General features: G+C 34.4%; 1 long non-coding RNA gene across 1 annotated transcript; it reads right to left on the bottom strand.

Annotated features, from left to right (window-relative positions):
* Positions 1 to 3469: 3469 nt before the first annotated feature.
* Positions 3470 to 10623, bottom strand: LOC148176696 (uncharacterized). Its single transcript, XR_015770041.1, has 3 exons — positions 10555 to 10623; positions 3567 to 3758; positions 3470 to 3504 (listed from the first exon to the last, which is right to left on the bottom strand). It is a non-coding gene; the product is annotated as an uncharacterized LOC148176696 (long non-coding RNA).
* Between the last annotated feature and the right edge of the window lie 1014 nt (positions 10624 to 11637).

Raw genomic sequence — 11637 nt, 5'->3', positions numbered from 1 at the left:
TGGCCATCTGGCGACCACCCAAAAATTCAAACGGCCATAACTCAGTTTTTTGTTATCCGATCTGAATTTAAATTCCAGATTTGGATTCAGCGTGAGATTCTGCGTAAAATGAGTCAAAATTTATTGAGTTTACCTACGAAATAAAGAAAGCATTGACCAAAAACTGTTTGGAAGTGGTCATTTTGGGGTGATTTTCAATCACAATTTTTAATGTAAAAACAACGTTTAATACCTTTGTTTTATATATCATTCGAAAGAGGAGCTCGAAATCTATCTACTGGCCCAATTTGAGATCGATCAAGCAAACGGTTTACGAGTTATGGTCAAAAATAAAAAAATTGAAAAATTTTCATCGTTTGAGTCGCAATTTTTTTTCTCAAAAAATCGACTATCGAATTTTGGGCTTTTAAGCACTTTTTCTAACGTAAAATGAGCCGAGAAAAACGATGGCGCAAACCGCATCTCAATATCTCTAATAGTTTCCGAGATATTTAACTTTGAAAATTGGGAAAAATGAGAAAAAATGAAAATCAACTATCCGAAACTTTGATCGGCCATAACTCCGTTATTTGCAGTCGTATCTGAATTTAAATCCCAAATTTGAAATCTGCGTAAAATTCTGCGTACACTGGTGTATAATAACTCAAGTTTACTCTAAAAAATAAGCGAGATATCGGTATGAGAAGTTTGGCCATAGTTTTAGTCATAAATTTTTGCGAAAATTTGCAACATTCGACTATTGGAAAATCTAAAGACTATTTATTATGTAAAAAATCGCGAGAAAAACGATGCCGCAAACCGCATTCGAATATCTCAACTAGTTTTCGAGATATCGAGCATGAATTGTTTGGAACCTTCAAAAATTTGGCAATGTGGCGACCACCCAAAAATTCAAACGGCCATAACTCAGTTATTTGTTATCCGATCTGAATTTAAATTCCAGATTTGGATTCAGCGTGAGATTCTGCGTAAAATGAGTCAAAATTTATTGAGTTTACCTACGAAATAAAGAAAGCATTGACCAAAAACTGTTTGGAAGTGGTCATTTTGGGGTGATTTTCAATCACTATTTTTAATGTAAAAACGTTTAATACCTTTGTTTTATATATCATTCGAAAGAGGAGCTCGAAATCCATCTACTGGCCCAATTTGAGATCGATCAAGCAAACGGTTTACGAGTTATGGTCAAAAATAAAAAAATTGAAAAATTTTCATCGTTTGAGTCGCAATTTTTTTTCTCAAAAAATCGACTATCGAATTTTGGGCTTTTAAGCACTTTTTCTAACGTAAAATGAGCCGAGAAAAACGATGGCGCAAACCGCATCTCAATATCTCTAATAGTTTCCGAGATATTTAACTTTGAAAATGGGAAAAATGAGAAAAAATGAAAATCAACTATCCGAAACTTTGATCGGCCATAACTCCGTTATTTGCAGTCGTATCTGAATTTAAATCCCAAATTTGAAATCTGCGTAAAATTCTGCGTACACTGGTGTATAATAACTCAAGTTTACTCTAAAAAATAAGCGAGATATCGGTATGAGAAGTTTGGCCATAGTTTTAGTCATGAATTTTTGCGAAAATTTGCAACTTTCGACTATTGGAAAATCTAAAGACTATTTATTATGTAAAAAATCGGGAGAAAAACGATGCCGCAAACCGCATTCGAATATCTCAACTAGTTTTCGAGATATCGAGCATGAATTGTTTGGAACCTTCAAAAATTTGGCCATCTGGCGACCACCCAAAAATTCAAACGGCCATAACTCAGTTATTTGTTATCCGATCTGAATTTAAATTCCAGATTTGGATTCAGCGTGAGATTCTGCGTAAAATGAGTCAAAATTTATTGAGTTTACCTACGAAATAAAGAAAGCATTGACCAAAAACTGTTTGGAAGTGGTCATTTTGGGGTGATTTTCAATCACTATTTTTAATGTAAAAACGACGTTTAATACCTTTGTATTATACATCATTCGAAAGAGGAGCTCGAAATCTATCGACTGGCTCAATTTGAGATCGATCAAACAAACGGTTTACGAGTTATGGTCAAAAATAAAAAAATTGAAAAATTTTCATCGTTTGAGTCGCAATTTTTTTTCGCGAAAAATCGACTATCGAATTTTGGGCTTTTAAGCACTTTTTCTAACGTAAAATGAGCCGAGAAAAACGATGGCGCAAACCGCATCTCAATATCTCTAATAGTTTCCGAGATATTTAACTTTGAAAATTGGGAAAAATGAGAAAAAATGAAAATCAACTATCCGAAACTTTGATCGGCCATAACTCCGTTATTTGCAGTCGTATCTGAATTTAAATCCCAAATTTGAAATCTGCGTAAAATTCTGCGTACACTGGTGTATAATAACTCAAGTTTACTCTAAAAAATAAGCGAGATATCGGTATGAGAAGTTTGGCCATAGTTTTAGTCATAAATTTTTGCGAAAATTTGCAACTTTCGACTATTGGAAAATCTAAAGACTATTTCTTATGTAAAAAATCGCGAGAAAAACGATGCCGCAAACCGCATTCGAATATCTCAACTAATTTTCGAGATATCGAGCATGAATTGTTTGGAACCTTCAAAAATTTGGCCATCTGGCGACCACCCAAAAATTCAAACGGCCATAACTCAGTTATTTGTTATCCAATCTGAATTTAAATTCCAGATTTGGATTCAGCGTGAGATTCTGCGTAAAATGAGTCAAAATTTATTGAGTTTACCTACGAAATAAAGAAAGCATTGACCAAAAACTGTTCGGAAGTGGTCATTTTGGGGTGATTTTCAATCACTATTTTTAATGTAAAAACAACGTTTAATACCTTTGTTTTATATATCATTCGAAAGAGGAGCTCAAAATCTATCTACTGGCCAAATTTGAGATCTATAGGACAAATAGTTTGCGAGTTATGGCCAAAAATTAAAAAAAAATGAAAAATTTTCATCGTTTGAGTCACAATTTTTTTTCGCGAAAAATCGACTATCGAATTTTGGGCTTTTAAGCACTTTTTCCAACGTAAAATGAGCCGAGAAAAACGATGGCGCAAACCGCAACTCAATATCTCTAATAGTTTCCGAGATATTTAACTTTGAAAATTGGGAAAAATGAGAAAAAATGAAAATCAACTATCCGAAACTTTGATCGGCCATAACTCGGTTATTTGTTGTCGGATCTGAATTTAAATCCCGGATTTTAAGTTTACTCTAAAAAATAAGCGAGATATCGATATGAGAAGTTTGGCCATAGTTTTGGTCATGAATTTTTGTGAAAATTTGCAACTTTCGACTATTGGGAAATCTAAAAACTATTTCTTACGTAAAAAATCGCGTGAAAAACAATGGCGCAAACCGCATTCCGATATCTGAAATAGTTTCCGAGATATCGAGCACGAATTGTTTTGAACCGTCAAAAATTTGGCCCTCTAGCGACAACCCAAAAAAGAAAGAAAAAAATCCTACCTTGTTTGGATCCAACGTCGCCATCGTCTTCGCACACGGACTTACTGCAATAGAAATTTTTTTTTTAGAAATTTGGCCAACGATTTCAAGCCAGCAGTTAACTTACCCTTTAATCCTGATCCCTAAGTGGTATCGTCGCGCTCCTACCACTGCATCCCCCTCCAGGAAGCAGGAACCAGGAACCACTCACTCACTTTGTTTTAAAAACGATGTTAGTTTTATTATTATGACACTACTGAAACTGAACTGATCTATCTCGCGCACTAAAAATTTCGGCACTCGAAATCAATGGTGGAAACTGAAAAAAAAGAGAAAGTTTGAATAGATAAAAAGATTGACATCGAAGAGATAAAATGTCAGAAATTCTAGTCGACAAATATGCAGAATAGGAAAAATAAATTAAATCTGAGTGACTCCCCCCCATTTTGGGTCCCACAATACACCCCTTTCGCGAACACAGACACCGTAATATTCATTTAAAAACACTAGTTTTTAGAATTACTAAATTTTCCCAAATTTTATAGCTGTAGCACTAATAGTACAAGTCCTACCTTTAAACCCTGGCAATCACTAAACTACAATAAAATAAATTTCGAGCCACCGTAGCACGACATCTTTCTTACACAAAACTCGGAGTACAACTAAATAAACGATGACTTTACGGGGGTTATTAAATAATGATTATTTAACTCTTTTTTTTTGGAAAAAAATTTCTAGCATTTTATTTGTAATTGATTTGTCCTTTCACTAATTAGGAACAATGCAGCTCAGTTAGTTACGTATTCTGCATTAAAAAAACAGGACTAAAACGTACGGAAAAATATCACACAGCCATTCAAAATTATTTCTCCTTATTGAAAATCTATCAATTTCGTTATTAATTCGCCTCGCGTTTTCAAAAGACATTTCATCCCAAGACTGGCGGAAAATCCCGTTTCGGCAATATTAAAACTATCAAATAGAAATTTACTAAAGAATGCGACGCAATTTTTGTTAAAACACTTCCTTCCCTTACATTAAAAACATGTACCGGGTGTCCCAGCGATTGCTGAACATAGGGAAATAACATGGGAAAATGAATTTTATTTTTTTCCTGCTCTCTCGACCCTCCAAATTGAATTTGGTCAGTGGTGGATTATTCTTTGAATGATTCTTAATCAGACTGTAATTTTTTTAATTCGATGCTTATACGGCATTATTCAAAAAAAATCAAATTAAAAACGGTTAATTTTGAATTTCCCGCCGGAATGTCGGCACATTTGAAAATAAATATTTGTCATTATGGCAGCAGAGTTAATCACCGTGAGTCCAAACTAACCTCACTTTTTAAAGATTTGGAGGATTAACAACGATGTCTAACGTTTCAAAACTCTTGTTCTAAGCTTGAATTGTTAATTTCTGACGTAGATAACTTCAATCTGTGCAAAAATATGGTTAAAATTTGACAAAATGTTGCGAGAACTTTGAACTCTTATTAAAAACAAAAACATGTTTGGCTGTGTTCTTCTGTTTGACAGTCTCAGCCATATATTTTTTGTCGTTTCAAAAATGCATTTGGACTCTTGGTGAAGCAAATAATCCGTTAACAGAGCGTCTGACAAATGAGTGCATTTCAGTTGTAGCATAAATGCTGCTCATTCTATTTAGTTACAAACTTTGAAGATTGTTTTTAAAGCAACTTTACTATCTATTACTTTACTTTACTTACTTTACTATTATTTTGAAACGTTAGACATCGTTGTTAGTCCTCCAAAACAAGTCTCCAAATCTTTAAAAAGTGAGGTTAGGTTGGACTCACGGTGATTAACTCGGCTGTCACAATGACAAATATTCAATTTCAAATGTACCGACATTCCGGCGGGAACTTTAAAATTCACCGTTTTTAATTTGTTTTTTTTTAATAATGCCGTAAAAGCATGAAATTTAAAAAATACGGTCTGATTGAGAATCATTCAAAGAATGATCCACCCCTGACCAAATTCAATTTGGAAGTTCGAGAGAGCAGGAAAAAAATAAAATTCATTTTCCCATGTTATTTCCCTATGTTCAGCAGTCTCTGGAACACCCGGTATTTAAAGTGCCTTGCAATAATCAGATTTTATAATAACACATTGACCCAAATTTCGAATTTTTCAAACACGTCTTTTTTAAACGAAACTACAAACACGCCTGTAATGATCTGTAACCCAATTCCGCCAAAATTCAAATGAACCGCCAAACTCGAGAACCGCGAACTTTAAAATAAATAAAACGGCCGAAAACCGTGATCGTCTGAAACGGCTAGGACCTACGTTGTGTTGTGAAGGCGGATGTTCATTAGATACAAAGCAGTGCATCGTCTTTTAGGAAGAGCGTACCAACACAAAGAAATAAAAATACACCAGACCAAATGTGGTTTAACTTGTTTTATTCAAACTTAAGAAGTTTGAATGGTTTTGATTTAAATTTTACAGCTACGTGTCCATTCTTAACATTTCAAGAAATACAAGCATTTGAACAGACGATTTGATCATGTTACAAAATACTTAATAATTTTTAATCTCAAAGGAAGTCACTTTACAAAGAAACGTTTCGGTACAAAGATGCAATAAACAAATTAACGGAAAGTGAATTACATCAAAAAAACTACAAAAATCTCCCATTCTCTCTGTTGTGAGTGTGATCAAACTACAAAAATGATTGAAAACAAAATAACAATGAAAAACAACACACAATTTACCAAGTAGACATGTACAAACAATTTATCAATAAACATTAATAAAAGATAATTATTTTCAAAGGCGACAGACAGAAACAGGACGAGATTATGTTTTCGGAAGACCCGAAGACAATTTTTCCTATTCCGCAACATACAGGCGGTGTCTTATCGAGAGTACTAACAAATTATGGCCAGATTAAGAGTAACCAACATCACCCGCGGAAGACCCGCTAGTTAGGTGAACCCTGACTACCCCGAGAGTCCCACGTAACAAGCTTCCAGCACTGGAGGGTTTTCGAAAGTCAAAAATCAAAGTTTAATTTTGAATTGATCACACTCTAAAAGAATGTACTAACATTAACGCGAGAGGCTATTTGTTATGTTGTGTCTTTTGTGACGAAAAAAGTCTAAGCATCTAAGAAATCAAGGGACATACATAAAATACATAAACATAAATTTTCAGTTTCGATAAAATACAATGGAAGAGAAAGTCGTGGACTTTCGGAAAAATGTACTCGTTTTTGTTCACAAATGACACAGAGTGATCCAAAAAGACATTCCCAGTTAATTTCATGTATTTCACAATTTCTTTAAAATCCTATTCTATTTTTAATCCTTCGAACTCAACAGTATAAATTCCTTGAACTGAATCGAATAAAAATTCCAGTTCCCAAAACTATCAGGTTTCCACGAATCTAAACTGCTTCTGCACGTGGCTTATCGGACGGTGGGCGAACACTGGTTGAATCCAGACGCTTACGTCAGCGGAAAAAAAACGCGTTACTTTAGAATTGTAGGGAAAATGACTACTTTACATGAATCCGGGGTGACTTCCTTCTTCAGACAACAAATGACAAAAATTATTACATACCAAAAGGTGACAACGCACAAGCGCTTCTACAAGGGGCCCTAAAATAACACCACACTCCCGTTAAAATTAATGGGTAAAAAAAAATTGTTTAAAAGATTTTAACAAACAAAAAATTAAAAAAAAACACAAAAATGAAAAATTAGAACAAAATAGCGATTAAAATTAACACTGTGAAAAATATGGCGAAACGCACTCGATAGCACAACACCTTAGTACTCCCGAACTCGTAACAAGAATGAATCGCCTCCGGCGTCGCCCGCCTCCTCCGCTGCGGCGGTGGTGAACTCCCAAGTCCACCAACTTCTTAACGCAAAAATTCCTGCGGTCGTTGTGGCGCGAAAAGTTTGAAATTTGAATTTGAAGTGGGACACTACACGCCTAAAGAATAAATAATGAGCACTAATTTCACTATGCAACAAAATTTAAACATTTGGTTTTCGCTGGGGCGTTAATTTTAAGTCCTTCTTAAGTATGCAATAAGACGTCAGGGTCACATTAGGATTTATAGCGAATTTGTCATACATATTTCCTCCAGAAAGAAAATCAATCGAGGCATATTTCAACAAAGGTCTATTAGTGTGAACCTTTTTTCATATAATTGAACTTGAAATTGGCCAAAATATTCGCGAAGTTTTCAATATTGTTATCCAACTCTTTTTTTGCCAAAAAAAAACAATTGTTTGTCAGTGGTGCGGTACTGCTCAACTTGTCTGCCCTTCAACTAATTAAGTAATTGAAGGATAAAATGAATACATAAGACCTAAGTGAATTCCAGCACTATGGCGTGAGACGACTATGGAAATTTTTACGACGATTATGAAGTTGAGTTTCATATGTGCTTTCAAATAAAATTTAAATCTCAAAATTAATATTGAGCGGTTAATTTTGAGAAGAATGTTTCCGTTTCAATAAAAAAATTTCAAAATTCTGAAAGCAATCTTCAAATTTTGTTTGCCATATCCAACAGTCAAACACAAATCCTAGATAAACATTTGTAAGAACCAAAAAAGTCTAAATGTACCTAACTTCCTTTAAAATCCGATTATTACTAAACATGAACACTCTGTATATTAAACAACTTTTGTTAACGCTAACAAACTGAAAAAATGAACAACGTTTCACCTAACGTTTCTATGAATTGAAAACTCTCCAAAATGTCTATAAATGAATATGATGGGCTAGTACTTTACCTTACAAGATATTTTATCAGAGTAGCAAATTTCCGAAACGACCGTCTTTATCAAAAGTCGAAACACAACTGATTCCAATAAAGAGATTAATACCTACGTAATTTCCTAATTGCTTATCTTATAACTTTTTTCTTGAGCGAACAAAAAATAATCAGGTAGTGCTATTGCCATAACCGAGGGAAATGAATGGACAAGGTCGAGTTCCAATATAAATCCAAATATACAGTGTCCGAACGATTTGTAGACGAAACTGATTTTGCAACTTTCTGTGTCCTTCGTTCTACAATTTTGCAATTTGACAGTTACAGAACTTAAAAATAGTAAGTTCCCCAAATTTCAGAACTGTAGCATTAAAATTACCAAAATTATGAAATTTAGTCAAGGATGTGGAAACTTTTGCTTGTCTCAAAAATTAAAATTTCTAAAATATGTGTCATTGCGGCGCAAAAATAGTCACTTCCCCAAATTTCATAGCTGTAGCAATAAAACTACCAAAATTACGGATTTTGCTATACTAGAGCACGTGACCATCAATGCTCTCGTCTAAAGTTGGCAGCAAATCTGTGTTTTTGGCTGTACAATTTTGAAATTTAATAGTCAATATACAAATAAAAAAAAATAACTTTCCCAAATTTCATACACTAAAATTACCAAAATTACGAATTAAATCAAAATCAACTCAAAAACCTTCGGTTAACCAATCCTTCTTTTGAAAAAAAATGTTCTATAGTTTCTTCATCAGATTAAGGCGTTAATACAACCAACGACTTAACCTCAAACATCGCAACATTCAATTTTCTATTAATCTTCTCCCCTAATAAAGAATTGATTTACCCTCAATAGTTTTTGTATATTTCCACAAGAATCTAGAGAAGCTACAAGAAAACTCTTCTTCTTTCTTGGTAAAAATGGACCAACCCGCTTTTGTTGGAAAAATCGTGAAATTTACCTTAATTTACACGGTTTTGGCTGGTGACCACGACTAAAATACTTGAAACACTTCCATGAATGTTTCAGAACACAAAATTTCACGTGGGAACACTAAAAACTTGTGTTTTTACGCGAAATTGGAGAGCCGGCCACTTATGTTACAACAAATGACGTCTTCCGAACTTACGACAGCTGCCGTCTGTCAAACTCTAGCGCGGGACTTTTGAAATTTGAAATTGGTAGAGTTGGAGTTGGAAATGAAAAGTCTACGTTTAGTTTAGGTTGCAGATAAGCACAAAGGTCACAAATTTTTATTGAAATCTTTCATTATTCTCCTGATGTTGATACGTACACAACCAGTTAACCTCAAAACTTGCTAAATTCAGTTTTTCTTCAATTTTATCTCTAAAGAATTTAAAGTCAGATTTTCACAAAAGAAATTTGAAAAATTTACACAGGAGGGTTGACTGATGGCAATGAGCGCCTACTTTTTTATAAGGTGTCTGCAATTTTTGATTGGTCTCAAAAATAAGCATTTCTAAAACCTCAAAAACTGCAACATTCAATTTTCTCTTAACCTTCTCCCTAATAAAGAATTGATTTACCCCCAATAATCTTTGAATATTTCCGCAAGAAACTGAAAAAACCATCTGGCTCTACAACAGAACTCTCCGTTCTTGGCTTTGTTGGAAAAATCGTAAAATTTACCTTAATTTACACGGTTTTGGCTGGTGACCACGACTAAAACACTTGAAACACTTCCATGAATGTTTCAGAACACAAAATTTCACGTGGGAACACTAAAAACTTGTGTTTTTAGGCGAAATTGGAGAGCCGGCCACTTACAACAAATGACATCTACCGAACTGACGACAGCTGCCGTCTGTCAAACTACAGCGCGGGACTTTTGAAATTTGAAATTGGTAGAGTTGGAGTTGGAAATGAAAAGTCTACGTTTAGTTTAGGTTGCAGATAAGCACAAAGGTCACAAATTTTTATTTAAATTTTTCATTATTCTCCTGATGTTGATATGTACACAACGAGTTAACCTCAAAACTTGCTAAATTCAGTTTTTCTTCAATTTTCTATCTAAAGAATTTAAAGTCAGATTTACAAGAAAGAAATTTGGAAAATTTACACACGAGGGGTTGACTGATGGCAATGAGCGCCTACTTTTTATAAGGTGTCTGCAATTTTTGATTGGTCTCAAAAATAAGCATTTCTAAAACCTCAAAAATTGCAACATTCAATTTTCTCTTAACCTTCTCCCTAATAAATAATTGATTTACCCCCAATAATCGAATATTTCCAAAAGAAACTCGAAAAGCCAAAAGCTAAAACAGAACTCCCCTTTCTTGGTTAAAATGGACCAACCCGATTCTGTTGGAAAAATCGTGAAATTTACCTTAATTTACACTGTTTTGGCTGGTGACCACGACGAAAACACTTGAAACACTTCCATGAATGATTCAGAACACAAAATTTCACGTGGCAACACTAAAAACTTGTGTTTTTACGCGAAATTGGAGAGCCGGCCACTTACGAGTACAACAAATGACATCTACCGAACTGACGACAGCTGCCGTCTGTCAAACTCTAGCGCGGGACTTTTGAAATTTGAAATTGGTAGAGTTTGAGTTGGAAATGAAAAAGTCTACGTTTAGTTTAGGTTGCAGATAAGCACAAAGGTCACAAATTTTTATTGAAATCTTTCATTATTCTCCTGATGTTGATATGTACACAACCAGTTAACCTCAAAACTTGCTAAATTCAGTTTTTCTTCAATTTTATCTCTAAAGAATTTAAAGTCAGATTTTCACAAAAGAAATTTGAAAAATTTACACAGGAGGGTTGACTGATGGCAATGAGCGCCTACTTTTTTATAAGGTGTCTGCAATTTTTGATTGGTCTCAAAAATAAGCATTTCTAAAACCTCAAAAACTGCAACATTCAATTTTCTCTTAACCTTCTCCCTAATAAAGAATTGATTTACCCCCAATAATCTTTGAATATTTCCGCAAGAAACTGAAAAAACCATCTGGCTCTACAACAGAACTCTCCGTTCATGGCTTTGTTGGAAAAATCGTGAAATTTACCTTAATTTACACGGTTTTGGCTGGTGACCACGACTAAAACACTTGAAACACTAAAACACTAAAAACTTGTGTTTTTACGCGAAATTGGAGAGCCGGCCACTTATGTTACAACAAATGACATCTTCCGAACCCTTGAGTCCGAACTTACAACAGCTGCCGTCTGTCAAACTCTAGCGCGGAGCTTTTGAAAGGATGGGTCTGAACTTCAGCAATTTTTGGGCCAAACAAAGTTATTATTACTATTATTAGTGGAGTTACATTGTAACGTCGTTGAAGTTAGCGTCATTTTACCGGATTCAGTTTCTTAAATTAAACGCCGCAGTACTTCGCCTCAAATGACATGCATGCATGCCGGTCGCACTTTTCACATGCGAATTTCCACCGATCGTCGT

The sequence above is a fragment of the Gnatocerus cornutus genome, chromosome 4 (genome assembly GCF_029298725.1).
Source record: "Gnatocerus cornutus isolate USDA-ARS CGAHR chromosome 4, icGnaCorn1.1, whole genome shotgun sequence".
In the NCBI taxonomy this organism is placed as follows: Eukaryota; Metazoa; Arthropoda; class Insecta; order Coleoptera; family Tenebrionidae; genus Gnatocerus; species Gnatocerus cornutus.
This window is presented reverse-complemented; position numbering and strand designations above follow the sequence as displayed.